Raw genomic sequence first — 26,848 nt, 5'->3', positions numbered from 1 at the left:
TGCCAATGATATAATAGAAGAAAGTAGCTATGATTACTCTGTTTATGCAAACTACAATTCCTAATAGGGTAGAAGTACTCATAAAGTAGAGACAAAAAAGAAACCTTTAAGCTATAGTAATTCTTCACATAAAGCTATTTTTGGAACCTGTGAATTATATAGTTATTCATAGTCACGTTTTGTCCCTGCCAATATTTGTCACAAACACCTAGGAAAGCTCACCTCAGAGCAATCTTTATAATTTTTATGAATTTATGTTTTGTCAGCCCTTCTAAAATGCTGTAAAGTAACAAAGTTTCCCTGTTCTTCTTGAATGGATTAACAAATAGGTATTTGGAGAGGGTTGGGAGCACGTGAAATGCCAGGAAGTTAAGATGACAGGATAAAATTATTTGCAGCTATAAGTGATGCTACCATACTGATGCCTACTTAAGAAACAGCTTTGTCATGCTGTTTACAGTATTTATTTAAATAATAAATACCTGTAACTCCACTAATTTTTAAAACTGTAGCCACCTATTGGGTGTATTCTACATTTTTAATCTGGCAAGGTCTCCTCTGTTCAATTCTACAACCTTCTCCCTACTTCTGAAGCAGAAAATATGACTTATCTATGGTGAGATAAAATGGAAAGTGGATTCAAGAAATTATTCATCAAGTGAATAATTTTATATATATAGGTAAGAAAGATTCCTCCTTTTCTAAGAACTGTGAACAATCGGGGGCCAAGTCTGCCTGACTGACCTGCTAGTCATTACAAGTCATCAGAAAATTAGTGGGGGAAAGATGCATTGATGATGACACCATTTTAATGCTTCTAGATTTTTCTTTTCTTTTAGTGCAGACTTGTATTGCCTGTTGCTTTCAAATCTTTCAGGAGACACACATGAACATTTCAAATAAAAATGTGGCAGCTTAGAAATCTGCATTAGATATATGTTTCAAAAAGCAGTTATGGGTCAGATGGTGCCTAGCTGCATAGAGCTGCAGAAGGGAATAAATCCTCCTAGATTCTCTTGGGCACCCACCTGGGAAGAACAGCAGCTCTGACACTGAATAACACAGCTGTTCTTTCTGCATTTTTGCCCTGAGAGAAGTTTCTGGACTGCTCGGAAAATACTTGGGAAGGCAGAAGGAAGTGAATTTTCTGATCTCTTTCAACAGATGTTCCTTAAGGTGCATATTATCTGCACACTGTGCCTTTCTGAGGTCACTGAAAGGACATGGATTTTTCCGAAGGCATCTAAAGAAAAAAAGGGAAGTAAACTGGTACGCTTGGTTTGTTAAAATACTGTTTCTTGTAACAGTCAAGTGTAAATATGCCTGACCTTCCCCTTTAGCTGGTTTCTCTGTAAAGGAATCAGAGAGAAAAATAAATTCCCAGGTACACTAAAACAGGGAAAGGAAATTTGGAAGATGAGGAAAGAGGCAATTGTTTGGTTTTTGACTAACTGAAATAAAGGGGAATTCACCACTTCTAAATATTAGCATAGTATTTACCCTCAAGGCAAATGAGACAGCTCAGATTGACAAAAAAACCCTCCCACAGCAACCAGTAAAAACAGGTTTGGCATTTTTAGGACAGAGGTTCTGGGACTGCCTACACAAAAGATTCATCAAAAATTTACTGATGCTGGTAATAGGCAGCTTTTCTCCTGATACAGGACTAGAGTGAAAACCCAAAAATATTCAAACCTTTCTAAGAAAGGCAACAATGTATGTTCATTTACTTTTGAATGGACTCTTGCATTTGTATCATCTTCATATGTCAAAAATAATTTGATTATATGAATTTTTACAATGAATAGAAAGAATTTAAAGAGGAGGAGAAAATAAAGCGAAGTGTAATACAGCCAGGAAAGGGAGAGCAAGGCACTTTGGAATGCTATTTTAGGGTAATGTTTTTATTAATTAATCTCACAATCACATAGCATCTGTCAGCTATGGAAAAACGTTAAGGAAGAATGAATGAAGATTGTACTATGGAGAAAAAAATAATGCATAATAAGCTGATTACAAAATTATCTCCTTTAGGCCCTCAGAACAATAGTAGGTTGAATCATACAACGAACAAACTAAATGTGTTCATACACCCTGTGTTGGGAATGAACACAGCCACATCTGGCTGAGACAAGGGAAAAATACTACCTTGTGCTTTTATTGTCATGGGCAGAGCAGCCTGACACTTCGGGTGGCTGAAACCACAGAGCTAAATACTCATTAGAAAAGACATGCATTACAAATGCAGGTAAGCCTCTTTGGAAACAATGAACCATTTGCAGGTGCATGTTTTCCAAACGTGTTCATTTTTTTCATGATTCAGACAGTTTAGCTGGATAAACTTCTGCTGGAAAAAAACAAGAACAGCCTGCCTGGACTGTTTTTGCTCCTTATTTTTGGCATAATTCTTGAAATTATTTTTCAATAATGAAATAAAGGAGCAGAAAGCAGAGAATGGTTTTCAAGAAGTACCTACCAAAACGCACCCTGAAATTAAGGTTTAAGATGTGCATATTCCCCTCTATAGACCTTGCATAGTGAATAACAGATACAAGTAATGTTATTTTTATATGAATTTTAAACAACAAATATTCTAAAAAATATTCTTAAGTCCCAGGAATTTTCATGTGACTGAAAATCTTCAGTGTAATCATAGATAAAGAATATTTTGACACAAAAATCACAACAGTAAAGTTTTAATTTATGGTGGTGTTTTAAAATTTACTTATATCTCTAACCACATAACTATTCCCCGTGCATCCCAAGGGTACCTATGTAGCACCTTTTAATCACTTCTCATTTACTAAGAACTACAAAAAAGGTTAATGCTGCCCTTTCATATTCTGTGCACTTCTTTTTCAAGAATAGGCAGTGATTTTAGTAATTTCCTTCAGCTGAGTCCCTGGCCACATTGCTTTGGTGCGTTTGCATTCACAGTGCAGTGCCAGACAGATTTCCACTGTCAGTTGGATGGATTTCCACATGTCAGTTGGATCAACATGGGTTGATACTGTACCATTAAAAATACATAGCACCATTGTTGAATGAAGAAGATAATGAACTGAAAAGCTGCAATGCATTCTTAAAAGAGAGTTCTAGTGAAGGATCTCTAAATCTGAGTAACTGCTATGTGGCTATGACCAGGAAAACTCCTACTTCCATGGACTAAATCCATTGTGATACAGTGGTGAATGGGACTGCCCAACTGGCTTCTCTTTCCCTTTCTGCCTGTTAAGAACAGTTGTTTTGTATTTATATTCTCTTTATCTTCTAATACATTGGAGATCAAAACATGGGGAAAAACGTTTCCTTAACAATACCAAATCAATTATTAAAAGCGAAGTTGTTTTATTTGTCTTGCCGTCAAATACAGAGCAGATGAATTTCCCTTAATTGCACCTGAGGAATTAAAACTATGATGCTAATGTGCAATTCTGCTATCAACATACTTAATTGAATGACATTTAAATGAAATATTTTGTGTGCACTTTGTCCCTAAAAGTCAGGCTTATTTTTTGTTTTTCAGGATAAAGAAATACTAGTTTTACATTCCATTAAAAGCAATCATTGCAGCAGACAATGAATACTTCCTTCTGAATACTTCCTTCAGCTGAATACTTCCTTCTCTGCCTAGGTGTTTACATGTCCCTTGGCGTATGTCTCCTTTTCTGTAGCAGCTCAACATTTCTCCAATCCATGGTGTATGTCACAGCAGGTTATCAAATACTGTGACTTGAAGCTACGAAGGCAAAAAAGTAAAAGATAAGGAGGTTCTCGTATGTATTTATATTTCTTCTTATTACATTCTTTCTGTATTTCCTTTTTCCCATCTCACTAAATCATAATAAACTCATCATCCACCCTGGGCCCACAGATGCTGGGAAGCAGATACAAGCACACTGCCAAGTCTCAGGAGAGGCTGTGCCCAGATATATCATCAGTGTGTTTGCCCAACAGGCCAGCACTGCTCGAAACAAAATGCTTCTGAGCTGCTTCTGCCACAGGAAAACTCTATAATCAAAAAGCCTCCCATGAGCTCTCATGCAGAATTCACAGAGATGCAGAACAAAATATAGTCTGACTTAAAAATTATTCATGCAAGCAACTTGTAACAATGTACAATGTTCTCCCATCCAATCAAGCTTTCTCTACAGATCTTTTTTTCCATACAGATGAAACATCTTCCATTCCTAGCATGATTTGTTTTGAACACCTTATTACATCTGATTAAAAGTTTAACGATGTTTTGATACAAAAGAGCTTTTGCATAATTACAACAGAATGACATGAAGCTAATACCAAATATAAAATTTTGTCTCTCATTCTATACATGAAATTCAATTAAACTTTTACAGAGCATCTGCAAAGGTTTCCATGAACTCTCCCAGTGTTTGCTTTGGTGTGAATGGGGTTCATCCCTCTAAATTATGATAGCTGTCAGCAACTTTAAATTATTCACAGCTAATGAGGTATAGGAAAGCCCTCAGCACTCCTGAGGTTAGAAGTACAGATGTGGTGTTAGACTGGTACTCTGTCAGCTGTGAAGGCATGATGCCTGTATGGCCACTAAAACAGCCTTAAACTGATAATATGCCGCTACAGCACTGAAGAGTAATGGCTCTGAACCCCAGAGTTCAGGCCATACTCTTCTGAGAGTCCTGTAAACAGTGAAGTGGAAATAGTTCCTGCTACAAAGACAACACTCTATTACTCTGATAAACTAACAGATTATTATACCCAATCTTTTAAAAAATGACCACTTTCTGGCCTCAGTTATACTGCTACTGAGCACCTGTAACTTCCCAGTAATTCATTTATCAGTAGATTTTGTTTACAAGGTTCCAGAGTAGGTATGAGTGTGTTTTATAGTGTGTTATATAACAAGCAAATACCATTGTTCCAATTAATTTCAAATAAAACTATTTGGTTTCCTACCAAAACTGGTTTAAAAAGCATAATCATTCATATATTTTGACTGACCTATCCACGTTTAATTCAATCAGTTCAATCTTCTGGATTTCAGGACGCTAACAAGACATCTAGACATCCATAGCAGATAAGAAAGTGCTCATGTCAGTGCTAGACATGAGTGCTCAGTTAACAAATGCCTTATGTGTCATATCATCTACTGGAGATAATGTCCAACCATGGATCTGGGCTGCAGATTTAGTGATCCCAATTAATGTACAAGCTTTGTACTGTAACACAAGACTCTGAAGATACTATGATAATTGTCTGCTCCCTGTGTGCAACCTTCAGTGAACAGTGTCTCAATCATCTGCTGTATCCCAGTATTTGAGCATTCCTGTAGGATTTTTCCCACCTTTTCCCTTCTTCCCTTCCCAGAAATGGTGATTTTCTACAATTTTTCTGTTCCCCTGAAATTGTACAGTAAAGTATTCTGAATACAAGACACTACAAATTCACTACAACCTAAAAAAACAACTGAACTCACTATGTGAAGAAAGATAAAATGACTGTGGGCCATGCTGAAAAGTAAACTGCAAAATCAGCTTTTTCTTGGTTCCTCCTCATCTCCACATCCATGCGGAAACACCTGCTGAATTAAAAAGACATAAAAGTACATGCACACAGGATTGTTTGCAGTCTCTTGTAAAAAAAATTTGCAGTGCATTCTAAAAAAGTGATGACCAAGGAAAGAAGTACATGATTTTACATGTAACTCTTTTTTATTGTAATTGAGATTCAATTTTTTAATTTAATTTTACCTGTACTGTAACTTGCCATAAGATTGGGAATTTCTGTTAAGGAGAACCCTTAGCTTAGTATGTAGGATACCTTGACTATCTAAAATGGCTACAAAAATCACCCTTTTCAATAAGGGTTGTTACAAGTTCTTCGCAGTATTTCCACAGATCTTGAATTACAAGTATGCATCAGAGAAAGATTGTAAAAAGAACATACATTTTCCTATACATGAATCATTATATTGAAACAGATTTCTGTTCCATTTGTAAGATGCAAAGTTTAGCAGCAACCACCAGGCTGAAAACTTGCACATTACAACAAAATTTAAAAAACTATATGTAATAGTACCAGCCAGTAATGCCTATTATATCATGTCCCAATGACAGCAACCTTACTGCAGAGCTCCTCAACACAAGCCAAACATTTCATTAATAAAAATGAAAAATCTTATATCCCATTTAATCTTACTACACTTACTGTTATTATTAACAGTTTTATAATAAAGCAATTTCCTTTTGCTATAATTTTTCTAAAGAAGTGAATGATGCTTCTTTACGATACATTAGATACACACGCTGTATTTTTGTTGTCCATTATGTTAGTATTTTATTCTGAAATAACTCCCAAAGGCCTGCTATCTGCAGACAGCAGATGGAACTTTATTCTTTTTAGTGGCTGCAAAACTTTCCAAACTAATATATTTCTCATTCATGTATTCATCACTCAGCTCTGATGTATGCTGACTACTTCTCAAGTTAGAAACATACTTACACAGAAATGGAACTGAATATACAATCTCTTTCTAGTAAAGATTTACTCTTCCAAGAGGTTCAAGGCAAGCCCTGAGACCATTCCTTCAGCACTGCTGAACACTGCCTGTGAGGATGGAACCCAGTGACTACGAAGACGCTCTAGATTTGAAGCTAAAATAGACCTTTATAATTAGTCAGAAAAAGAAAAAAAGAGCAATTTATTACATGCATGAATAACCTAATATTAATTGCTAGCAAATGAAACCAGCTTTTTCTTTTAATGCCTCGGTCTTCTGCATGTTCACCATAAAAAGCTGAATTTGTGGAACTTGCAGGCAACCGAAGGTTAAAGGAACCAATTAAGAGCAGGAGAACCAGATGGACACATTTTGTCATAGGCAAGGACCAACAGTGAGAGTAAATGCTCTGATCTGAAGCTCAGCTGGAGTAATAGGATACATATTATGAGACCTCCTTACAATGCGCTGAATCTGGTAATAAAGTTGCCAAGAGAAGGCGACTGGCTTCCATTCACCTTGGTAAAAATGGGAGGATCACCATTGTGTCAGTTGGAGATTCTGGTTTATTTTCACATCTGTTTCTGGAATAAAATGAGCTGATCCTGTGACATTAACAGAACATTAAAAAAATTTTTAATTAATTTGGAAAAGTCCTATTTTGACTTCAGAACCTGATTGTTTTTCTGCATTTTTCACCCATCACAGGAGTTTGTGACAACTTGAGTTCCTCTGTGCTCTTTTATAGGATTGTGTGTAATGGCCTTGATTTTGAGTAGGGTTTCTGGAATGCCATTTTTTAAGTTTTAGATTTCCTTTCCAAGAACTCTTCTTTATACCATTCTCTTCTCTCTCTATATCCAATTCTGTTTCCATGTGCATGCAGGCCTTCCTGAAACTCCTATGTTGCAGAAGCCATATGGACATGGTTGCTTTTCAAGTACTTTTCAGTTCAATAAAAATTTTAAAAATTCACAGCAGGTTTTACTGTTTCAGCTTGGGGCAGGCTGCTTGAACTTTCCAGTGCTGGCGTCTTGGATAAATACTAAACTACAGGTAGGTTCTCCACCCCCTTAGTGGGGAGAGCCAGAAGCAAAAAGAGACAACAGAGACATAAAAGAGAAAAGGATGCCTGCAGCTAAATTTTACCTCTTGTTGCTTTCAAGCAACTTAGCATAATTTCACCAAGGTTTTCAGTGGGTGACAAGTAGCTGGTATCACTCACAGCTCACTACATGGCCAAAAAAGCAGGGGGAAGGCTGAAAGCCACAGAACTGTAGCACTAAGAAAGGTTAATAACCTGATAACTCTTCAGAAACAAAAAACAGCTCTGAATTTTTACTACTTTTCTTGCAACTTAAGACAGAGTTTGCCAATTCTGCAGAATGAGACACATCACTGAACACATGCCTCCTCATCTGTTCTAGTAAACTGGAAGAGTTTCTCCCTAAAGGTGCATCTACTTCCTAATAACTACTGTTCTTCCATGGTGGTTCGGCCATTGTGGGTTATGAAAACATTATGGAATATTTCAATTCTCCATACAGTCTCCATAAATGATTTAGCTATTCTAATATATTTTAACAGATGGACTTAATAGCTGAACTTTCTGGCTCTGTCTCATTTGTGAAACATAAGGAGACATAAGTCCGCAAGGGTGAACTGTAATTAATGGCTATTCTAGGGAGACAAAGAATTTTTAAACAAATAATACTCATTCCAAGCATTTAAATACAAAAGATAAGCCCACAATCTTGACATTGGCTTTAAAGTCTTGAAAGGAAGAGCGGAAAAGGATTTGTTGTCTTCATTTCATGCTACCAAGGTACACTTGTCAATCATTTATTTCTAATTTACAAAAGCCAGTAACCACTTTAAAAATAATAATAGTAATAATAGTAATAATAGTAATAACAACAACAGCAACAAACAAAGCTTCAATTCTGAATTATCAGGTGAAACAGCTACTTTACAGATGGAAAAACTGTGACACAAAGGACTGAAACCATCAGACAAAGGCAGCCGCCAGAAAACCCCTTGTATTGACCTTATAGCTCAAAAATCAGAAGGATCCTTACCCAACAATATCCCAAAAGAGGCATTTCTACATTTACACATTTTACTTGTAGACAATAAAATGTCCAAGCTGAACAAAATGCAGCTTATTGTGTAGTATTGTGCAATTTTCTCATCCATTTTTTTCTAAAAATCTTGTTTCTATGCTTAGCATAACCACATGATAAGAACCATTTCCTGCAAGCTTCAGATCTGATCTAAATATAAATACCTGTTCATATTGTCTTTCTGAATATGTAAAGCTTCCAGGTCTTCAATTAGAGTGAAAACACACCAAATAAATTCTAATTGCTTTGACTCTCTGACATCCAAAAAATTAAGTAAAGGCAAAGTATAAAAAGAGAAAAGAAGAAAGGATGATTTCAAGGTAATAACACTGTCTTTGCCCTAACGATGGGAAAAAATCAAGGAGACATGGTTTACCAAGTAGAACACTTTTGTCACTATTTAGTGCAAATATTTGGCAATCAGCTCCTAAATTTTATGATTTAATCCTGGGAAGACTTATGTGCAAACTTAAATTTACTACAATGCTTAAAGTTTACTGTGTGCATAAATCTTCAGGATCACGTCTGAGTCATCCATTTAATCCTTGTGATATAAAACAGTGTGTCACCATATAAAGAAATGTATCGCTCTCATTATTTTTGGAATAGGAACTTTGCCTGGGAAGCTCACTCTGACTACATGGGCTAACAAGGCAACATTTCCAAAACTGCACAAGAACACTTCACTTGGGAAAAGCTGGACATGAAAATAATCAGAATTTTCAGATTTACAGCTCATGTTTACAAATCTTAGAGACTTCAAAATATAAGATCATTTGGTTGATTATTTAAAGATTACAACTCTTGCCTAGTTTTGACCTCTCACATATGACAAGCCATTAAGTTCTGAAAATGAAAAAAAAAATTGAAAGGAAGCATGGTCCTATAAAATAAAGCATAAAAATTAGCTTATACTTGCAAAGACTCTGAACTGGAAAAAGGCTATATTCATAAACAGCTTCCATTCATTATGGAGCATGTTTCTAATTTCCTACTGCTGACTCACAGCAATTAAGCCAGAAAACAGTCAAGACAGAAAGACAGGCAATTCATTATTGGCAGATAAGCTTATTCACAGTGAGAATTTGGCTCTCAGGACAAGAAATGAGGTGTTGCGAAATCCTAGAAAAGCAAAGTTTTCGTGTGCTTTAATTTAAAAATTAGAGCAAATGGAAAAAGGTATATGGAATAATTAGGCTGACAACATCATGATTTTAGTTACAGCAGGCATAGCAAAAACAGGCAGCTGAAAACAGAAGGTATATAAGTGATGGAATAACCTGTCACCTACATCAAAGAAAATATTTGGGTAAAAAATGCATTGTTCTGACAATATTAAGCACCTCATGCAAACAAAGAAATAAACAAAACAAATGTAAAGTTACAGTGGTGCAAAGAACAAAAGAATCAGAGTCATAAATGGGGCTTTTGCATGCAATCTCATGAGCTAAGTATTCAGAGACAACAAATTTTCAATAGCAGGGCAAATATGCATGCACAGCAGCTTGGTAAATACTCTACTATAGTAATATCAGGCATATTTCAAACCCGTAAACTTCAATCATAAGTTTTTATTTCTCTTGTTCGTTTAAACCAGCTGTGAAACTAACTGTGCTCAGTACTGAATGAGAGCCCAGAGACGTTTCTGTCAGTTGAAGCACCTCATACTAATGTTTGCGTGATACCACTCCACAGCTGGCTGTAGCACAAGAGAACTCCGAGATCCCAAAGGAACTGCTGGTAACCAGAGAGCTGGGATAAAACACTGGTACCATCTTCATCACACTCTCTTAAGCACAACCATAGCAAGAATAAATAGCAGAAAGAGCAACTTCAGCTTTTTCAGCTATCTACCCAAAAGTAACTTAACTTCTTTACCTGTATCTGCAAAGGGAGGAAGAGAGTGGATGATCTTTAAGGCTCATTCCAACACCTTAACATTCTATGATTCTGCATTTTAGTATCTTCTCATTTGAATCCAGTTGCCAAGGTATACACTTTTCACAGGCGAATGTCTTTTAAACTGTGAGAGGGGAAACCTTGCTTTATTTGCTTCATACAGCAAAAGTCACTTTGTCTTCTATTTCCAGAGCTGGCTTTTTTAAAAAAGATTTTGTTTTCAGTGAAGGGTATTTCACAAAGGAGGAAATGCCCTGCATGTTACTATTATTTCAGATTACCAGTAGTACAGCATATTTTATGTTTTAAGGTCAACATGTTGAAGAACGCTAGGGTTAGATTACATTACAATGGTCCTTGCAAGAGCTGCTGCTGCAATCATCATTAAAGCATAAAGTGCAAACTACTGGTCTGGGCAAGCCTTCCAGCACAGATGAGCTTTCCCTGAAGGCAGGGATTTTCAGCTAGCTGAAGCAAGATAAAATTATTTTCCACTTTGCCCCTGAGCAAACAAATAAATCAAAGAATCAAACAAATAAAAAACAATCTTTGATTGGGAGTGAAGAAAGAGATACTCGGTGCTAGTGGAAACACAGGACAGGAGCAAACACTATGCCTAGATTTCTAAGTAAAAGTAGGTGTCTGAAAAGAGATTTACATAACTACATATATAAGACTAGACAAATATTTCTACAATCAAATGCAGAAAGGGTTATAAATTTTTTTTATTGAAAATTATGTTAATGTCCTTCACCATCTTAGTGCCATTTAAAACCTGAACTACATAGCAACACTATTTAGAACTTGGAGACTATTTCTCATTTTCAGGGTCAGATGCTTACCTACAACCAAGACTTTAATCAGCACCATTGCTCTTTAAGAATAAATATCTTAGACAATGGATTATCTTTCATAAGATGAAGAAAACCTAAGGGTGGAAAATTCCATCTCTCTTGCATTCTATAAAAGCATTTCTATCTCCATCCTTTGAGTATTATTTTTTCTCTTCTACTTTTCATGTTGTAATTCACCAATAAACAAACTTATTCTAAGTTTATAAACATGTACACTTAACACTTCTTTTCATTGTCACAAACCTTATAGTATTTCATTTTTAAGGATAAAACAATAATATATTCTATTTTACATGAGCATTCTCCAATGAAAGAATTTCAGTATCAGGGGTCCTTAGAACTTCAGACAGAAAATTACAGAGACAACTGAAGACTGAGATGCTAACATCCACAAAAAAAATTGTTATTTATTCTTATTTCTTCTAGAAGAGGGGTGTAGAGAGTCACAACTAAGGGCCAAAAATATCCTATCAGTCCAAACATGTCAAGCATTTGTAAATTCAAAAATGGTTAACAAAAGAAAAGCATACTGGCTCAAAATTATGAACTTAAACCTAACCCAATTACCAACACCTGAATTTTGATACTCAGAAAGTGTTCTATGTGAAGTATTCATGAAGGAGAGAAAAAAAAGATGAAATCCTGCAGATAAATTATGAATTATTTTCTCAGCTCTTTTTCAGGACACCAAGTGACGTTCTTTGGTGTCTCCAAGTTTCCTCTGCTTTAGACATAAAACATTATCATATTTTAAAATTTAATGATCAAGTCATAAAGATATTACAAAGGATCTGTGAATAATAGTTATTTCAAAAGTATTTTAGATAGGTAAAGTTTAATGTTGACTTTAAAATGAATAGTTTTATCATTTGCCAACAAAATTGTCTACCTTTTCCTGGTCAAGTTTTTTTTGGGGCAAGATGTATTAAGTTCTAAGGAAAATACATAGTTAGCAAAATTATTTCCCAAAGTGTATCCAGACATCTATTTTCAGGTCTCATGTTTTGGTGCACCAGCATCTACATTTCAAATATTAACAGCCAAATATTTTTACACCTTTATATACAAGTAGAGGAAGTACCACTATGGGGTCATCAGAATTCATACACCTTTCTGGGCATTTGCTATTTGACATTGGTCTTACCTATTCCTCATGACTCTCTCTTTCGTAGCATAAGCCTTAAGGCCATGTATACTTCACTTTACTACAGGACACCTTCTGCCAGCAGATCTTAATTTTGATACTTTCAAACTCTGTTTCTTAGGAATGGTTAAACATCTCATTTGGTATTGCAACATTATAATTAGGTTTGTATCACCTCTTAAAAAAATTTTAGACCTGTTAAAAAATTACAGCTTTATTCAGATGAAGTTTTAGTTTTGGGAGCATGAATTTAGCCCCAGCTGAAATCAAGTTAACACTAAAGGAGGTCATGTCATTATCTTAAAATAGATTGGGCTGGTTTTGGCTGGGGTAGAGTTAATTTTCCTCACAGTGACTGGTGTGGGCCCTGTGTTTTGGATTTGTGCTGAACACAGGGTTGACAACACAGAGATGTTTTTGTTACTGCTGAGCAGGGCTTACACAGAGCCAAGGCCTTTTCTGCTTTTCATACAGCCACACCAGTGAGGGAACTGGGGGTATGTGGGAGGCTGGGAGGAGACACAGCCAGGACAGGTGACCAGAACCAACCAAAGGGATATTCCAGACCACGTGACATCATGCTCACTGTATAAAGTGGGGGGAAGGAGGAGGAAGGGGGATGTTTGGAGTGATAGCATTTGTCTTCCCAAGTTACCATTATGTGTGAGGAAGCCATTTGCTCCTGGAGATGGCTTTAAATTACAAGTGAAGAAGGTCTTATGTGAAATGTGATCTAAATGCAAGAATATCATAGCTCCAAAGACATCAATTTTCACTTGGAAACCTTTTTTTTGATTCATTAAAATTGTATCTGTGTGCCTAAAAAACAAACTATTGGGGTGTGGTTGAAAAATTGCTTCTAGATAAATATTTTAGATATTAATAATATATTATGACTTTTGTTTATATTTTGTATATTGTGCTATGCATTATTATTTCTTAATTATGTTTTGTTACCAGAAAGTAATTAATTTTCCTCATACTTTTTACTTGAAAGACTTCAAGAACCTTAAGGCATCCAGTGAAAGCTTTGAACTTTAGATTTCCTTTGTACTTTCTATTTTTCTCCCTATTCTGCTGGTTCACACTTACATTTTGAAAAATATAGCAAAAATGGTCACAAGTGAAAAAGAGAGCCATAGCAGCACTAAAACAATACAGTATTGAAATAAATAGAATTAAAAGTAAATCTTTATAAACACCATTTATGAAGGCAACAGAAACTCTTGCTAAAACAATTTAGTAAACTGGTTTTTAGTGACACTATTATCACTAGACCTTACATCTCAAACCTGAAGCTACTATAGTACTGAACAGCCTTGTTATTCAAGTTTTCTAAACCATCAGTTAAATTAATTTTTGAGTCATCTGAGCCCTGATGTTTTTCAAATTTCCCCTAGGTATCTCATACTTTCCATACAAGAACGTTTTTATTTATTATAGACCTCTTGGAAACAGAAACCATTAGCTATTCCCAACTAGGACTGTCATTTCATATAAAAACAAGTAAAATCAGTCAAGTACCTTGAAATTAGTCTTCTAAAAGGAAAAGGCCACTGAGTTTATTTCGGAGCATTTCCAAATACGTGATAAATTTATTTCACAAATACGTGATCCCCAGGTGGAATAATCAGCTTTCTGTAGCAACAATACAACAAAGCATTGCAATGTCTTCCCAAAATACTGTTATTTAGGAACAGAGTAGTTCATCTTATAGGAAGTTTAGGAGCAGTGATGGTTTTGAAACACAAACGGCAAGACTTGACATCTGCATAATTTATTATAAGGATCACTGTTTGTGATATACTTAAGGTGACGTGTACTACCTTAGGTGTATTTTGTATATTGTTTAATTCTGTAGTGTTACTTTTCATGCAGAGCATGTGTCCAGCTATAGCAATGACCTACTGGTGTTTTTAGCTAAGCATCTAAAAAAAGCAGTTACATTAATATTAATGTTTTTTCATAAATTTATAAACATATTGTAAAGTTTCAAGAATTACAAGAGGCAATTAGTAAGCAGCCAATTTATCTATTGCAAACAATCTCTCTCTTCAGTGCCAGAAATGCCAAAACTGCAAAGAAATTACATATGGTCATAAAAACAGACAGGCTGATAGCCGGCAACAAGGTAATTGAAGAGAAAATAACAATCTAAGTCAGCACTTGCCATGTCAGGCTGTCAGTTTGGTTTCTAAAGAGATGCAATGAATAAAGAAAGCAAGCTTAACAAAAATCTTGATATTGACAAATGCAAAGAAAGAGGCAACAGCAATAGTGGTCATGTTGGACTTGTTGATTTTCTCTCTGAAAAAGACACCAGACTCCTACACAATCATGAAACTGAAAGCAGGAGGCAGAAAAATTTATGTATGCATAAATTATATGGGGTATAAACATCCAGGAAAGATGCCATTACTGCATCCGCAAAATATTGTTTCTGGCCCATGAAGACACTCTATCACACACAGCTCCTCCCTGTGAAGGCAACTTTGTCCATACTACAAACCACCAGAAGTCACGCTCGTTTGCTGCTTGCTTCTTCACCAAGACATGTCCCACTCCACAGACAGCTCTGGGGCTCTGATAGGAAGTGTGTAATCCTGCAGAAGAATGAGCAGAACCAGCAGGAGTGTGGCACTGCTCCTTGGACAAGGAAGCAGCAGTCATCCTGAGAACATGCAGCAAGCACTCATAGCATAAAGAGCTGCTCCAGTCACTGAAATAGAGTGCTTGGAAATTGGATCAGCACACCTGAGATGCATTGAGCAACTCAATGTAAGTGCTTATGCATCATGGAATTTGATTTCAGAATTCTCTGAATTCAAGAATAATTTTGAAACGAGAGATTGTTCCCAAAACAAAACATGCTGTTCTTTCAACTGGCCATGTTTGCCATTATAGGCACTTATTGCACCTGATGTATGGAAGAAGATATAAGATGAAATCATAGCCAGTTTTCTGTTGAGACATTTCTGCCTACATCCTCTGTTATTGACTGGATATTTCAGTTCCAAAAATTCAGCAAACTGATAAAGGTACTTCTGCCTCCACTGCTGAGGTCCGAGGAATCTCTGAATGCTGCAACATTGGCCATTCCTTCAACCACATGTTGTGGTTCTGCACTTCCTCTGTGCAGTGCTTCAATCACCATCCTTGTGATTTGCCACTGCAAAATGCTGCAGGATTTTGCCATTCCCCCTGTAGCAAGTCTGGATATGCATTTCCCTCCTTGGCTAGTCAAGTCCTAGAAATGACCACCACATAGCCACCACCAGAACAGGTTCTTCCTGAATATTAAGAGAAAAAAACTGTTTGAAAAATTATTTGGAAGAAAAATCATGTCACTATATTCTTGAAGAGACAGTAGTTGAGCAACATTAGCCATGTTACAGCATACCCCAAAAATTCTGCATTTCAAAGCATATCCAGGGGAAAGTATTAAATGAGTGAATCACTCACTGATTACTCTGTGTGACACGTGAGATGCTATCCAAGAAGCTGTTGTTTCGAATCTTTATTGATGCTTCCGTGTTTTTCAAAAAAGAACACCCAGACTCTGGCAGACTCTTACTTGAAATGAGTCAAGATCACAAACAACTACTGCAGCAATTTCTGCTCTTTGTCTGGTGTGACTAATGAGTTACCAGGTCCTGTCATATCTAGCAACAGACCGTCATTTCTAATGAATCTGAGGACTTTGCTAGGAATCTCACTCATTTAAGCTAACACCATCAAATGATCAGGCTGAATAAATGATGCAGACAGTTAAAAGTGCCTTATAAAGAACTGCCAAGGAAGACCAGCCAGTGAGACTTGTCAGATCCCTGACAAGTAGCAGGTCACATCCACAGCTGGGCAAAGACAATCTCTGAGCAGCAGTACGAGAACACAGACTGCACCTATGTCTCTGTTGAATGTGTGGGATTTTATTCCACCACCAAGCAGTCCTGATTTACAGCCCAACTCTCCTTACTCTTGTTACTCAAGAAAGACACAGTGCTGCTGTGCTTGCAGTACAGGGGGACTTGCAGACTCCCAGAAAACTTGCCCAGCTGAGGGAGGTAGATGTATTGCAGATATGTGCTACATGTGCATGTTGAAGAAATGAGTATTTCATATAAAGAGAAAAAATGTGTATTTACAAGAGAGACTACAATTTTGGTGAATAAAATGAAAGTTTACACAGCTTGTAGGGAGGTAATAAAAATACAGATGAAAGAGTAAAATCTGGATTTAAAGATTGTCCCAGAAACCTCAAAGATAGACCAGGCAGTAGAGGCAGGAAATGGGAAGTTATATATACCTGGTATGTATATTTTTTCATGCTGTGAGTAATTGGTAATTGCAGTGGTGGTGGAGAGCATGGAATTACCCTGTGTAGATATTTGAGCTTCACTGTGTGTGGGTTAACCATCAAGCTGCTCCAGTAAAACAGCTCTATGGATCTGCTGCGGAGACACTCTGTCATCAATGGACATGGTCCTGGCTAAGAGGGACAGGCTAGAGATGGGGAGATTTTATTCTCACTACTGCAGGAAACCTATCAGCATGCGCACTGCAAGTTTCAAAGAATCTGGGAGCACAGGGCAAGAATTTTAGGAAACTTTATTTCTGCACATAATTTGGTTTAGAGGAATGAAACACTGTCCAGATGATTTGTATCCTTCTTCTTCTGTATTTGCGTCGAGTGTGGGAATACTTGAAGCAAGGATGGAGAGAATGTTGTCTCTTCCTAGTTCCACATGCTTTTCTTTCAGTAAGGGGCCTCTGCCAAACATGCTCTGGTGAGAAATACAGTTTTCAGCCCCATATAGTTTCAGAGCCGGGAGGGATGAGCAGAGTTGAATGCATCCCTCTTCACCAGCTGTTGGCAGGCAGAGGATTATTGCACGCCTAAGTAGACGGAAACAGCAATCACAAATCAAGTCATCTGTGCAGAACCCTGTAGCAGGCTTGAGGAGTTGCAACTAAAGGTGAAGATATGAGTACAGAGAGTGAGCACAAGAAATAAGGAACAAAAGTATTGTTTGGAAGGTTTGCCACTGATGGCAGCTTTTGGTAAAATTTATATCTCCATTAATTCTATATGGGCTGCTTCTAAAGACTGGGAAAACAGTTCATGGTCCTTAGAGCTCCTATTCCAACCCTGCCTTGTCCCTCCTCTTTCTCTGTCCTCCTCTTTCTGTTTCTCCTATTCCTATCAGCTTGGCCATGTTTTGTACACTTCTGGTGACATCTTCGTGCTGTGGAGCTCACCAGTCTGCTAGGGCAGTGTCTGTAAGGTGAAGCTTTATCAGTGAGAACACAGCCCAACCCTCACTACATAATTGCTGAGACAGAGAGCTGCACCCTTGCTTTCCATGTGTTTTGTGCCCACTTTACAGGCTCCTAGCGGCTTCTGCATTTTGGTGCTCCTAAAGGATGAGGTATTACTCGAGATGGATGCCTTGGTCTCTCAAGTATCTTGTGTACAGTGAAATTAGCCTGTCTGGCCTGGTCTGAAGCAGCTGCATGATGATCAAATGTAGCACTTAGCTTGTGTGGTGTTTAATTGCATCTTAGACACCTCATTTTCCATCTTACGACATAGAGACGTATTCAGACAACAAAAAGTTGCAAATACTCATGCTGGATGGGTACTGTTGAGGACAGTGCTTGGAAATTGATCTCAACAGGAGGGAAGAGCACAGGAAGGTGCAAAACATAGCAAAATAATTTTTACCAACAACACATGGGAATGGAAAGGCTGAAGCTAGAAGAGTAGTCACTAATGCTGACAGACTGTAAATAGGGATGGAAGAGAAAAGGCAGATTAAATAAATGGGCATAGATAAAAGGCAGCTGGTTGTCCCTGGGAAGGATGATGATTCAATAACTCAGTCCTACTCAGCAAGAGACAATCTTTGTGAACACATAGCCAAAGAGAACTTATTATTTATGCCAAAGTTGCTTGAAACAAGTGTGAAAATAGGTCATAACTGCAACAGCCTAAAGTAGCATGGGAAAAATGAGCAGAGCACATTCTGCTGTGAAGCAGTCAGAAAACTAAAATCTGAGCAGTTGTATGAGTGAGAATTACCAGGGAAGTGCTCTCACAACAGAAGTATCTGTATCTTCACTCAATTCTCCTTTTTATATATAGTAATTTGCTAAAGATTGTGACTGAAATATCTAGGAAATCAAAGACAAATAGTTCATTATAAAGGCAGAAACTTTATTGGTGGTTGTGTGCTGCTAATGAGGAATCTTGAAAACTGACGATTTAAATATGAAACACCTACTTATCTTTATTGCCGTATGTTTCAAAAACAAATCCTACCTATGGTGCTATTAGCAACATCAAAGCTTTTGAAATTTTTCTGGAAGTATTACATTTTCCATTTGGCTCAAAGACACAGAGGAAGGCTTTTAAAAGCCTTTGGGAATATATCACAAGTACAGTTACATAAATTAATAAGAAAATGCCCTGGCCTTGTAACAAAATGACCAGCTTGCATATTATAGCCAATTCCAGAGGGACATATGCAGGTGGGTTGAAGTACACGTGGACTAATAAGCAAAAATACTGATACCAGCTCATTTCCATTTCAACAGGAGCTTGATATTACATATTAGATGAAAAAGTTGGAAATCTTTCAAAGAAAAATGTGCTTGGTATTTCAAAAGCAGCTATCATTGTAGCATATTGTGAGGAACGAAAGGCCAGAGGAAAAGATTACTTTTCAAAATGCTCAGTCTTTTTTTTTTTTTTCTTGCTCAGCTACTCCCTGGAAGAAATAGTGAAAATGTAGATTTTAACCTTTCAGATATGTACTTCACATGATTTCACTGATTGTAATACTACACTTTCATATTTCTCCGTGAGGCAGTTGATGGTATTGATGAAACAAATGGCATCGTATGATTAGAGATATCATGTCTTTGATTGACCAAGAATTCTGTTATAGACATTTCGCAGAAAGAGTATCAATGACTCCAAAGTTTTAACCTTGTAGGTAAAGTCATCCTGTGCATTGTTTTGACACACTTTCCATCATGAAAGTAATCAAAAGCTTTTTAGATAAAGTTGGTTAGATCTTACATGCTGTACTATAACTCAAACATAAATGCTCATGCTAAGCATTTGAAGTGTTTGCCTTAGAAAAAAGGTAGTTCAAAACCTACATATTATTGGTAAAATATACAATTTCATTTAATAGCAACATAAGTGCCTCTCATAAATAGATTTCCATTAGACTACTCCCAAATGATTTTTTCTATTATAATCTATAAATAGAAAGCCAACTCACAAGACACAGACTGGATTTTGTGGTTGAGAATCAATTGGTCTGACAGTGCCAATGATGCCTTCTGTTAGAAATAAATATAGTTCACAGCCAAAAATTACATATTTGAATGTAGGTGTACAATTGGCACTCCAAAATGCATGTCATGTTATGGTGAAGCACTGAAAACAACTGATGAGAATTTTTAAATCCTGAATATAGATGTGGAAATACCATAAAATGGAACTTAATACTTGTTGTGAAAAAGAGCTGAAATAAAACCATATGAAATTTAAATCTCACACTACTTCCTATTTATTTCAGAGTGCATCTATTCCACTCAAAGTTTTGAAGTGGACAGTCATGAATTTTGTGCAGAAGAACTACATTGCAGGAATGCTTTAAATTCACTGTGTACCAAAAGCCCAAGGCAAAAAAAGGTCTAAGTAAATAGTAGTAGGAATGTCTTTTTGACTCCAGAAGAGAAAATGAATTCTATTACTAAAACACAGCAGCAAGCCTAATTTTGAAGTCACATGTAAGTTATAACTTTGAAATTAGCATTTTTTATTTCATTCCTACTTTTGGTAGGAATATTGGTACATAAAAAATGTAAAGAGAAAACAGCAGGCAACCATCAGGTCCTCATTATACACTCTCAGACTCTGAAGGGGCCAGATAACCTGGATAACTTAAGCTCACATATGACACAAGACAAATGTAAAACTTGGTCATAAGAACACACTGCAATGGTGCAGTGGGGAAAGGTCAGCGTTGCTGATGAGTGTGGAGCGGGGAAATCCCCCAGCTGGCACCCGGCAAGCAGCCAAGAACACATTGTGCACTCAGCCTGGGCATGCCTGCACTCCTCCTGAAATGAAACCAGCTCATGCAGAGCCAGCTCTGGTGTCTCTGCATCAACGGCACACTGAACCCTGAGTGTGAAAGGTTTATCCTTGGATAATCAAGAGTCGACTGTATCTGGATGAGCTGAGTCCATTTATTAAACACGTCACCTGTAACAGTGGCTACAGCAAGCAAAGGGAAGTTATGTCTTGCCATATGCTGTTTACTGAATGAGGTTCAAATGCTCGAAATCTTCAGTGCATTAGCTGCTTATTCAGCTGAGATAACACTTCTCATAATGACTTTACCCAGTATTATGGATGTTGCTTTAGCCTGTCATCTCGATACTGTTAGTTTTTGATTTTTTACATAAGCTCAGAATGGAGAACTAATTTGCACTGAAAAGACTAAAAGTATTTTTCTTCTTTCCTTTTCTTTCTATTTCAAACACTTAAATTTATTCATGTAATTCCTCATCTGTGTTTTGATTCTGAAAAGCAGTACAGTTTCCAGTTTCTCACATGCTTAGTGTAGCCCTTAAAAATGCCTTGCAGATTTGTATTTTATTCTCTGATTGCATTATTACACTTTATTTAAAGGAAATGGTAATCCCACACGTTCTGGAGATGACATGAGCACTAAATTATATATTTAAAGTGCATTAAAATCTTCAACTGTGAGAGACTAAACATGTCTGAAAATATTATTACTAATACTCACCAAGAGAAATAAGACATTGCTGGCTTTTACCTTCTCATACCATTGCCTCTGGTGACAGATGCTGCTGCCAGCCTACCTGTTTAGCTTCAGTCAAAGGGTCTAGAAACATTTTTACTACAAACTTTGGGAGCCACTATGAAAACACACAATATGACTGAAGACTGCTGCTGAAGTTTCTGCCAATTTGACTAAATATTCTTTTAATGTTGTTTTTATTTACTCCTGGGAAATTTAGAATTCTGACAGACTACAACCTAGAGTGCTCACTTCCCTCTAACACATGCTAAATTTATAACTTCCCCTTAAAATTTCTAATGTTTAAAAAATAATATAATTAGTACCATTCTTTAATCAACCAAAAAAGCATACTTTGCTTTTAAAACATTCAAATGTTCAAGAATTCTATGCAGTTAATTTTCCTGAATCACAACATTAAAGTAACATTCAGTACTTTCAGTAACAACAATATCCAAAACCAAGGCAACAGGCTACTATGTAAAAACTTAAAAATATATTTTCAATCCAGGAAAATTTAGGGTCATTTTAACCCTAATGCATGTAGCTATATGGCTACCATAGTTAAAAGCACAGTTAAAAACATAATTAGACCAATAATTTTGTACAAAGAAATATGCTGCTGTTATCTCAGTGGGAGATAACCCTGGCCTTTAACTTGAAATAACTCTGCAAGTTACCTTCCTGATAAACAATGCAATATTAATATCACAGCTGGGAGCAGTTCTCTGAACACTCACAGCAGGTATCAAATTTGTTGCTTAATTTTTGTCAGAATTGTAGCATCCCTTTCTAATGGATATCTTTAGCACCAAGTAAGAGGAACAAGTAGAGTTCAAGATATAATTAAAGTAATTTCATATTAAGCAAAGGGACAAAATAATCCACAGAGCAGCAAATATTAAATCATGAAAAGCATGAATGTTACAAATTATTCAAGCCACGTTTTAATGGTATGATTAAAGACTCTTAGTTACCAATAATAGAAAAATAAGCATCTAAAAATTGAAAAAACCCAAATACCTGGGGAAACCCTTGTGTCTGTGTTCAGGTTATACTGAGATTCCAAGTCAAACTACATGATTTCTTATGGCGTCATAGATCAACTTTAAGGAGGGCCTGTTTTGATAGGACAGGGTGTAATTGTTTTACACTGAAGAAGGGTCAAATTAGATTAGAGATAAGAAAGAGGTTTTTTTACAATGAGGGTGGTGAAACACTGGAAGAGGTTGCCCAGAGAGGTGGTAGATGCTCAGTTCCCTGGAAACACTCAAGGTCTGGTTGGACAGGCTCTGAGTAATCTGATTTGGTTGAAGATGTCCCTGCTCATTGCAAGTGGGTTGGAGCAGATGTCCTTTAAAAGATCCTTTCCAACCCAAACTATTCTATGATTCTATAATCCATCCTTTTAAAAAAAAAAAAAAAAAAAAAGAGATGCCTCTTTAAAAAAAAAGTATCAGTGACATTATTAAGCACTTTCTAGAGTCTTAGAACACAAAAACCACTGTTTTGACTAGAAAAGGGCAAAAGCCTGACACAGCTATCTCTTCCACTTTGAGCACCACTAATCCCAACATAACCATTCGACACCTTTTGGTATGCACAAAGACAAGAGGCTTTCTTTTTGACAAAAAACACATTATTTGGTAACAGACTCAAAAAATCAAATATAACACAGATGCATAGTAGGACACTGTGCTCAGTTAAGAGATTATTCCAAATCGTACAACCAAGGAATTATCTCGAAAAAAACCCCCACAAAACTATACTTATCATAAGATTTCCATAACTAACATAACTGCCAATTAGGAAGTTGTGATAAATGACAGTAAGTGTTCTGCTGTTCCTTATTCTCAGCTTAATCTTACCCACAGTTCATTCTGGCATTCATCATGGCTTCTTGTACCTTCTGTTAACACTTGAGGGGTTTGGTCTAATGAAAAAAAAATCAAAGTAGAAAACTATGTTTCCCACGGAAAAACAAAACTGCACTCAAAATTTGAAAAATATTTGTTTTGCATTTGATGTTTATGACAATCATATTGTAAGGAATTTTCTTTTATAGTATTTAGTTGTTTGGGGTTTTTTGGTTTTTTTCTAAGTGTCTTACATTGTTCCTATAGTAGCTTTGGCAATTTCAAAGAGCAAGGAGATTTTATAACTACAGAGTGCTCAGCAGTTTATGCACCAGAACAGTCAAAAAGAAACTTCTGAAATCCCACAGTCAGCAGCTCTTATCTATATTTCCTTTTAATTCTACATAAAATAAAGTGAGATTAATGAGAATGTCAGCTGTCCCACCTGTCAGTGTTATACGCTGACAGAATAAACACAACACCAAAAGTAGAGCCTGTGCATTATAACATATTGATGTTTTGCTGCACAACCAAAAAACATCAGTCAGTGACTTTCTGTTGCCTTTCACAGACTCCTTCTTCCCAAATTTCTTTAGTAATCTTAGGTGTTGAGATCAGATATATATATATATGTATACCTGCGCACACACACACACACACACGTATATAGATGTATATATATATACGTATATATATGATGTCCAAAATTTATTCTTAAATGTGTTCCCCAACACTAAACCTATATTTTTTTAAAAAATACAGGTTCACGTTCTTATAAAAATAATGAAAAAAATCCCCAATGAAGACTGACTGTCAAAACATCTGCACAGTATGACAAACAACAGTGGATCTAAAGCAATATGAAAAAGTATCTGGACTACCCCAGTCAAGTAGCCACTGAAACCATGTGTTAAAAAAATAGTTTATAGGAAGGGAAGTGCTGGGTCCTGCACATGGGTCACAGCAACCCCCTGCAGTGCAGGCTGGGGGATGAGTGGCTGGAAAGCTACTCACCAGGAAAGGACCTGGGGGTGCTGGTGACAGCAGCTGAACATGAGCCAGCTGTGCCCAGGTGGCCAAGAAGGCCAATGGCACCTGGCCTGTGTCAGCAATAGTGTGGCCAGCAGGACCAGGGCAGTGACTGTCCCGCTATACTTGGCATTGGTGAGTCCACACCTCAAATCCTGTGTCCAGTTCTGGGCCCCTCAGTACAAGAAGGACACTGAGGTGCTACAGAGAGTCCAGAGAAGGGCAGTGGAGCTGGGGAATGGTCAGGAGCACAAGGCTTGTGAGCTGAGGGAGCTGGGGTTTTTTGGCCTGGAGAAAAGGAGGCTTTTTTTATCGCTCGCTACAACTGCCTGAAAGGAGGTTGTAGCCAGGTGGCAACTGGTCTCCCACACAGACAGCAACAGGATGAGATGACATGGCCTCAAGCTGAGCCAGGGGAGGTTCAGTTTGGACATCAGGAGAAATTTCTTCACAAAAAGGGTTGTTAAGGATCGGAATGGACTGCCCATGGACATGGTGGAGTCACCATCCCTGCAGGTGTTCAAGAAATGACTGGATGTGGCACTTAGTGCCATGGTCTAGTTAATAAAGTAGTGGTCAGTCAAAGGTTAGATTCAAAGATCTTGGAGGTCTTTTACAACTTAAATGATGCTGTGATTGTGTGAATTTTATATTTAAAATACAAGGAGAGTAGCCTTGCATTTATTCTGGCCACACTGTCCTGTATTCTCTAGGTTGTGAGAGCTGCAGCATGGTTACAACATGGTGGTAAAAAGACACAGTAGCTTATAGACAAGAAAAAACACCCAGAAACAGAAGAGATCAATAAAAACCTTCCCAACAACAGAGGGTTCAGACAAGTCAGTAACGCAGGACCAGAAGATCATGAAAGAATCAAAGCAGTGTGAAATGTAATGGGATAAAATGTAGTGCTACTACCAAGTAAACTGATTGCTGTACTAATGACAAGAAATTTCTCATCTGAAGAAAACAAGGCATGTGAAAGACATAACTATCTTAATCAGGTTAAATAATGTCTGAATGACTTGGCTTTGTGAAAATAATGAATGTTATCCTAAAATGTGTAAAAGCCATAGCAGCAATAAAAACTCATTAAATGTAATCTAAACAATTCTGTCTTCAGAAAATGAACAGTTAAACAGAATCAGATGCAGAAAATAAATCTACTACAGATCAGAGGAATCAAATAGCAGCACATGACAAAATCGTATCTTGTGCATCCTAGCAAAACAAAACACATAAAATATCTGATTGTTCTTTTAGTGGAAGAAGACCTATGTAAACTGAAGCAGTAGCAGCACTTAAAAAGAATAAATTGACTGACTAAAGCAAAGGCTGGACATTTTAAAGTCTTTTCTAACCAACAAAAGTAGTGATAGGGAACGAAGTGATAGTTCTTAAATTCATGCAGATACACATTTAAATTGATATAGGATGATGTACATTTACTTACTAATGCAAAATATTAGCTCTTTAGCATCTAGAACATCGCTCCCACACTTGCATCCTACTTTCCTACAAGCCACCTAGTAAAGCTGGAAGTTACACAGAGAGAACAGTAAAAGACAAAGCTAAAGGTCTCTCAGTGGGTTACTAGAGGACATCTGTTATTTTATCTTCGTCTTAAGATACGGAATGTATTCCTAAATGAGGATTGAGAGAGGAAATAATCCACGTCATCCAATTCTGTATGATAATTTATTGTTTCCCTATAAAAGGAGATGCAGTATTATATATAAAAGTAAGATTCACTGCCAACCTGCAGAAAGGAAGACCTATCCTGTGATAAGAGGAGTATCTATCACTCCACTCCCACACAGCCGCACTAGAAAGACCTGAGAATCTCTGATCTTTGCAGACCACATTATAATGATATGATCAATTTTATTTTAGCTCACAGAAATAAAATTATTACGGTATCCCATTAATTTACATACTCTTTAAAGTAAAAAATCAATCAGACTGAGACTGATTCCCTGGCAGACCTCATTTGGAGCTAATCATTCATAGTCCTTCTCAGCAGAGCTACTCAAGCAATCATGAATGTGTGGGTTTGTGGCTCACTGCTGTATTTGCAGGAATTGTACCAGCTCCAGAGACCAGCCCCATTGCACTTTCAGAGAACAGAATAAGGAGCATCCTTACGTCACCAAATGGGCAACAAATATTAGCAATTTTGAAACACAAAGCTATACAACACCAATAGTTAAGGTAAAGAAATAGGTTTTCAAACCTTCCATATTATTCTATGTTTTTCATAAGAGAACTGTAACAACATGAAGCTAAAGGTTGCAGCTTTCTTCACTAGGCTCTTCCATTAAATAAATACAGTAGATGAATAAAACTGTGACAAAGAGAAGTTAAATTGCCTTCATCTGCATGTCACACTGACTGCTGCCTATATTGCTATGACGAGTCAGAACCCAGTAAAATGTGAAGCAAAATTCATTATGCCAGACTGATCTATTCATACCAGACAACAGAAGCATGTAATAAAATCAAACTTTTGCAAATATTCTATACATGTTACTATGGAAACTTAATAAGCAGTTCTTTTTTTCCTTCCTTTTTCTTTTCACACGTTTTCATTTGCTAGAAAATCAAACAATGTCATAA

General features: G+C 36.8%; 1 protein-coding gene and 1 long non-coding RNA gene across 2 annotated transcripts in view; both read right to left on the bottom strand.

Moving 5' to 3' along the window:
- The window catches only part of KCTD8 (potassium channel tetramerization domain containing 8), a 94,148-nt gene that overhangs the window by 43,313 nt on the left and 23,987 nt on the right, over positions 1-26,848 (bottom strand). The window lies entirely within an intron of this gene.
- On the bottom strand, positions 1,883-5,630 carry LOC120409948. The gene is made up of 2 exons (XR_005601839.1): positions 5,456-5,630; positions 1,883-3,739 (listed from the first exon to the last, which is right to left on the bottom strand). It is a non-coding gene; the product is annotated as an uncharacterized LOC120409948 (long non-coding RNA).

Source organism: Corvus cornix, chromosome 4 (assembly GCF_000738735.6).
Source record: "Corvus cornix cornix isolate S_Up_H32 chromosome 4, ASM73873v5, whole genome shotgun sequence".
NCBI lineage: Eukaryota > Metazoa > Chordata > Aves > Passeriformes > Corvidae > Corvus > Corvus cornix.
The sequence above is the reverse complement of the archived record's forward strand: the minus strand, read 5'-3'. Positions and strand labels throughout refer to the sequence as shown.